Raw genomic sequence first — 7,042 nt, 5'->3', positions numbered from 1 at the left:
ATCCAAGAAAAGCAGCTGAAAAGAACTGGGGCTTCTAAGTATTTGCCCCATTTTTTTCTTTTAAAGATTTATTTATTTATTTAGAGAGCACAAGCAAGACAGGCGAAGGGAGAGAGAGAGAGAGAGAGAGAGAGAGAGAATCTCAAGCAGACTCCACACCGAGTGTGGAGCCCCATGCAGGCCCGGGGCTTGATCCCACAACCCTGAGACCACGACCTGAGCTGAAACCAAGAACTGGATGCTCAACCAACTGCGCCACCCAGGCGCCCCAGTATTTGCTTTTTAATAGCGGCCTCTTGAAGACCAAACTTTTCGAAACCCAAATAATGAAACTGTGATGATAGAAGAAACTGTGGGTGGGCTGTTGTGGCTAATAATCCTCGTTTCCCTAGAAATCCTCAAGACTCCAATACTTCTGGGCTTCTTTTTTGGCACATGACCTTTTTCCCACATCACTGCAAAAAACAGAAGCAATCAGAAGAGAACTTCCACAGATGCCAACCACATCTCCCACATAACTCTGTCGACCCCCACACATCCTGCCTTTTCTCCATTTGCTGAGGATGAACTATCTGTGCTTCGACGTCCAAGCCCCATACTTTATCATCTTCTCTCATCAGCGCATGAACATCACTTCATCTCCTCTCTCCTACAGCAACATTTTTTTCCTTTTCTACTGGACTATTTCCCCCAGCATACAAATATGCTGCTATTTCTCCCATATTTAAAACAAAGCAAAACAAATAAAACAAAAGTCCCATCTTGACCCCACACTCTTCCATGACGGCTGCCATATTTCCCTATTACTCTTTAGAGGAAACACCATGGAATAGTTCTTTTTATTTACCATCTCTTATTCTCCTCCTCCAGCTTTCTCTTGAACCCACTGCATTCAAACTTTCATTTCTACCACTAATGAAACAACTCTTTTCAAAGTAACCAGTGAATAAATTCTCAGTTCTCTCTTACTTGACCCATCTGCAGCATTTATCCCAGCTGCTTGCTCCCTCCTCCTTCACTTGGCTTCCAGGATGCCAAGCTCTTTGGTCATTCTTCTTTTTTTTTTTTTTAAGATTTTATTTATTTATTCGACAGAGATAGAGACAACCAGCGAGAGAGGGAACACAAGCAGGGGGAGTGGGAGAGGAAGAAGCAGGCTCATAGCAGAGGAGCCTGATGTGGGGCTCGATCCCATAACGCCAGGATCACGCCCTGAGCCGAAGGCAGACGCTTAACCACTGTACCACCCAGGCGCCCCATTCTTCTGTCTTCTTTGATAGTTTGTCTTTGCGTCCTCATACTTAAATACTGGATGGCCCCCAGCCTAGTCCTTCATCCTATATACACACTCCCTTAGAGATCGCCTCCAATTTCATGGTTTTAAACAATCTTTACACAGATTGTGTAAACCCCAGACTTGTGTGACCAAGCACCTGCTTGACACCACACAGTTGTTTCAGTCCTGTCAACCTTAACCTATCAGCTTGAACCTGCTCTTCACATGGTCTTCCCTCTCTCAGTAGAGGACAGCTCCATCCTTCCAGCTCCTCACAGCAAGAACTTTGAAGGCAAGAAGTGAGAACAAAAATAGTAGCTATCTCATTGGGCTATTGCAAAGAGTAAATGAGTCAATATTTGTCAAGATCTTGGAACAGTCCCTGGCATATAATTAGTACTACATAAACTTTTGTTAAATGAGTAAAATTAATATTCATCTTTGGCTCTTCTCATCCTCTCACACCTTGTATCTCATCATCAGCTAATCTTGTTGGCTCTTCCTTAGAAATACATACAAAATATGGTCACTTCTCATCTCCTCCATTGCTAACCCTGATCTGAGCCATTATTACCTCTTGCCTGGATTATTATAATAGCATCCTAACTGGTCTCCCAGCTTCTGCCTCTGCCCTACTATAATCAATCTCAACACAGCAGCTAAAGTAATCCCTTTACAACAGAAGTCAGATTGTGTCACTTCTTTGCTTAACATCTTTCAGAAGCTTCTATTTCACTCTGAGTAAAGTCAAAAGGCCTTAAAATGCCTTGCGAGTCCCTTCATGCTCTACAAGCCAGATCACATCTACTTCTCCAAGCTTGTCTCTACCGCATACCCCTGTCCACGCTGTGCTACACCCACATACTTGCCCTTCTTGCTCTTACATTAATATACCAAGAATGCTCCTGCCTATAATCATTTATATATTATGTTTTCTCTCTGCCTTCATTGCTTTCTCCCAGGTTAGCTTCGTGATTCCCTCCCTCATTTCCTTCAGATGTACGAAATGTCATCTTGTTAGAAAAGCTTTGGCCGTCCATTCCACATACAATGGTGCCATCTTCACCATTCCCCCGTCCCCCTTTCCTGCTTTTCAGGGCTCTGCAAAGTCCTTACATACTAAACATCAGAAACTATTTGTTCATTCACTTTCTTCCTCGACTATAATGTAGGTGCCGCGAGGGCAGGAACTTTGTTGTATATCCTACTGTACTTCAATAACTAGAAGAGTGTTTGGCATAGAGCAGACACTCAGTAAATGTTGGTTGAAGAATTAATGAGTAAAGCCCTAAATTAGCCCAAGGAACCCACATTTTGTAAAAATTCTGAAACATGAGATCCTTTATATTCAACTTTTGCTGAGGAAAAGAAAAATATTAATTCTATGAATGTGAGTTAAAGTTGTCCAATTATACCTGGTAAAGGGCCTCTGGCTTGTGACTACTCAAGTGAGAAATGGCTTGTTTACATAATGGGTCTCCCTCTTTCAAATCACCCTGACATCTGTCCTTGTAGGAACAAAGCTGCAAGGGCCCAAAGTACCACCTAGTGGATGAAGGGCACAGCATGAGCAAAGATACAGACATGAAAATGTTGGTCTAAAAGCTGCTTTGATGGAAACAGAGTAGATAAAAGAGAATAAATTGTGGCAAGAACATGCAGCAACTTGAATGCCAGGCTATAGATTATATAGTCCATGGAACATGGTTAATTCTTGAAAGCTCAATTGAAAAATTACTAAAAATTGACTGAGTAATCTTGATGAGTTGTGTTCTAAAGAGAACATAATAAAGATACTCTTCTTGTCTATAGTGACTTCTATTGAAAGAAACACCTTAGACATTTTCAATTTTCTGTAATAGCTATACTGAGGTATAATTTATATATAATAAAATTTACCTACTGTTGGGGCACCTGGCTGGCTCAGTCAGAGGAGCGTGTGACTCTTGATCTCAGGGTCATGAGTTTGAGCGCCATGCTGGGTGTAGAGAGTCCTTAAATAAATAAACTTTAAAACAGATTTACTTATTGTAAATTTATTAACCTTTAATTAAATGATTGTAGTAAGTTTAGAGACATAAGCAAACATCACATCCACAGATTAACGAAGTCCTCGTTGTTCTTAGTTTGTTGAGTTTTTAATCATGAATGGATGTTATGTTTTGTCAAATGCTTTTTCTGTATCTGTTGAGAAGATCAAGAGCTGTTTGTCCTTTATATTTTAGGTTTATCTTCGGGTCTTAAACCAACTTTGCATTCTTAGAATAAATCCTACTTTATCTTAATTATATATATATTGCTGGATTCAATTTGCTAAAATAGTGTTAATGATCATTGTATTTGTGTTCATGAAGGTTATTATTGGTCTGTAGTTTTCTTTTGATGTCTTTGTTTGACTTTGGTAACAGGGTGATACTAGTAATACTCATAAAATGAACTGGGGAGTATTCCCTTCTCTACTTTCTCTAAGATTTTGTGAAGACTGCTATTATTCTGTACATTTTAGCCAAAATTCACCAGTAAACTGTCTGGGCCTAGGCTTGTCTGTGTGGGAAGATTTTTCATTACTATTATTTCTTTACTTGTTATAGAGGTATTCCAATTTTCTATTTCTTCCTGGTCAATTTTGGTAATTTGTGACTTTCTAGGAATTTGTTTATCTCATCTAAGTTGTCTAAGTTACTGTCATACAGTTATTCATAATATTCCCTTATAATCCTTCTTAGTTTCTGGAGGGTTAGTAGTCATAGCCTCCATTTCTTTCCTGATTCCATTCCTGATTCTTCTCTTTTTTTCTCCTGGTCAGTCCATATAAAAGTTTGTGAGTTTTCTTGATCATCAAAAAAAACGAAAAAAAGAAAAAAGAAAAAAAAATTCGTTCCATTGATTCTCTCTACTGTTCTTGTGTTTTTTTATTTCATGGACTTCTGCTCTAATATTTATTATTTACTTTTGTCTATTTATTTGGGGTTTGCTTGCTTTTCTTATCCTAATTTCTTACAATGAAAGCTTAAGTTTGATTTGAAACCTTTCTTCTTTTATAACACAGGTATTTAAAACTCAATTTACCTTTAAGCACTACTCTAGCTGTATCTCTTAAATTGTCGTATGTTATACTTTAGTTTCATTCAGTTAAAATATTTTGTAATTTTCATTGCGATTTCTTCTTTGAACCATGGATTATTTAGAATTGTATTTTTAAATTTCCCAATACTTGGGAATTTTCCAGATTTCTTTCTATTGTTGATTTCTAGTTCTGTTGTGATTGGAAAGCATACTTTGTAAGAACTGACTCCTTTCAAATGTATTATATCGTCCTGACTCTGAGCTGTTGCCTCAATTTCCTTGCAAGTCAAATAGAGTTAATAATATCTATCAGATTGTTATAACAATTAATAAGTACAATGGAAAATCTCCAGCACATTGCTAGACATGTAGCAGGAACTCAATAAACAGTAAGCCCCTTTCCATTTTCCCTTCTCTTCATGTTATGGGAGTGGGTACAGAGTTGGCTTTGAAAAGAATTCTAACAAGAGCGACTGCTAGTATTCCTTTTGTTTCTAGTAAATACTGTTATACTCAATAGGAAAGTGGAACAAAGGGCATTAGGCAAGCTGATCGCTGGGAGCGTGGCTTTATTTTTCATCACTACAAGCTGCTGGAGAGTAAATAGTATACTCCTTTATTAGTTTCTGTATAGTTTCTGCACACTGTATCTCTCAAAAAATATGAAATCGATCTACCAAACTTTCTTGGGCAACTCGTAAGTTATCTCAGTCTTGCTAGAGGTATCTCTCTCTAGGTGGTAAAACTAGAAGAACAAAGTGGGGAAGTGTTTACCATATAAATTAAGAAAATTGAAAATTCAAATTAAATATCTGTTAGCCTTACAGTGGAAGGAAGTGTTTCTAAAGGAGAAGTAGAGGGGAAAGGAGAGTGAGGGCTTTTGAATGCTGGCAATGCATTTTTTAAAAATCTGTGTTTGTTATCTGTGCAACACTTTTCTGTTAATGATTAAACTGGACATTTACATTTTCAGTGCTTTTTATTCTGTGTTTTATATCCCAGAATTTGAAAGTCAAAAATAAATATTTTTTTTCAAATGAGTTAAGTGCTAAGGAGATGATTAGCTGCAGTTCTTGACTAGTGATGATTACAGTTCCCATTTAGTAAGAGCTTACCGTGTAACGGGTATCACACGTGGAGCTTTACATTCATTATGTCATTTAATCTGCCATGTACAGAATTATCAGCCATGTACTATTATCATCATTCCAAAGATGAGGACACTGGGGATCTGAAAAGTTCATTTGCCTAAACTCCCACAAAGAGGAAGTGGTACAGGTAGGATTAGGTTTCAGGAGTGTCTGACTTCAAAGCTGGCCCTCTGCCTCCTGGGACTGCTACCAATTTGTGATTATCACACTGACAGAATTTTCCAGGAAAATGCACTTTACATACTATTTTTGATTTATTTTTACTGACAAATAGAAAAAAAGTGTTCAAGTATTTACCATAAAATCCCAGGTTGACTGCTATTTCACAGTTTTAAGAAGTAGTCCAAATTGGAGCTGAGAAATACCCTTGAAGAGAAAAGAGATCTTAACAATTTTTTGACTTATTAAAATACCTCATTTTGAGGTATTATGAACAAAAGTTTTTATCAAGAAGACAAAATAAACAATAAGGTTATTGTCCAATACAAAGTAAACAAAATACGACAAATTTTTGAGAAACTGTTGATGTATATATAAGAAAAAACAGTATCCATTTGACCTTGATGCTAGGAACATTCTCCTTCAAATAGTCCAGAAGTTATGACACTGGACCTGCAGAGAAGCATACTTCATACTAACACACAATTTGGCACTGCTGTGAAAAATATTTAGTCCTATTTATGTAAATGTAATTTGTTGGCTTTCAATTTTTAGAACAAATGTATTCAAATCACAAAAATATAAACATAGTAATAAAAATAGCAATACTTACTGAACACTGATGATGATGACGATGACGATGACGTGCTGGTCACTCTTGTAAGCACTTTACATGTATTGACTTATTTCTCACAATAACACTATAACGTAGGGTGTACTTTTCTGTTTTGATAATACAGATAAGGCAACAGCTACAGAAAGATGACTTTGCTTACCCAAATTTAATATGCTTATATTGGGGCACCTGGGTGGCTCAGTTGGTTAAATGTCCTACTCTTGGTTGCAGCTCAGGTCATGATCTCAGGTCCTGAGATGAAGCCCAGCCTTAGGCTCTGAGCTCAGCGGGGAGTCTGCTTGAGATTCTCTCCCTCTGTCCCTCCCCCCGCTCACTCTCTCTCATGCTCAGTCTTTTTCTGTCTCTCTAAAATAAATAAATCTTTTTAAAAATATATGCCTATGTTAAGTAGAACTAGGTTCAAATGTATCCAATCTGCTACAGATCCTCTTCTCATGCTACAACACTATTACTATTATAGAACAGAATATAAACATTATTAACCTTGAAAATGTGGAAGTAAGTGCACCGTTGATAGAAACTGGGATCCGAGAAACAGAGAAGTGTTATTAAGGAAATCGTAAGGGTGAATATATCCTCATCTTGCGTGGTTAGTATAGTATAGTAGTTTGCCACTGCTATATTACCACAGAGTTAGCAACTGAAAACAATACCCATTTATTACCTCATACTTTTTGTAGGTCAGAAGTCTTGGCATGAATTAGCTGGGTTTTCTGCTCAGAGTCTCAACAGGCTGATATCAAGAAGTCAGTC

The sequence above is a fragment of the Ursus arctos genome, unplaced genomic scaffold, assembly GCF_023065955.2.
Source record: "Ursus arctos isolate Adak ecotype North America unplaced genomic scaffold, UrsArc2.0 scaffold_26, whole genome shotgun sequence".
NCBI lineage: Eukaryota > Metazoa > Chordata > Mammalia > Carnivora > Ursidae > Ursus > Ursus arctos.
The sequence above is the reverse complement of the archived record's forward strand: the minus strand, read 5'-3'. Positions refer to the sequence as shown.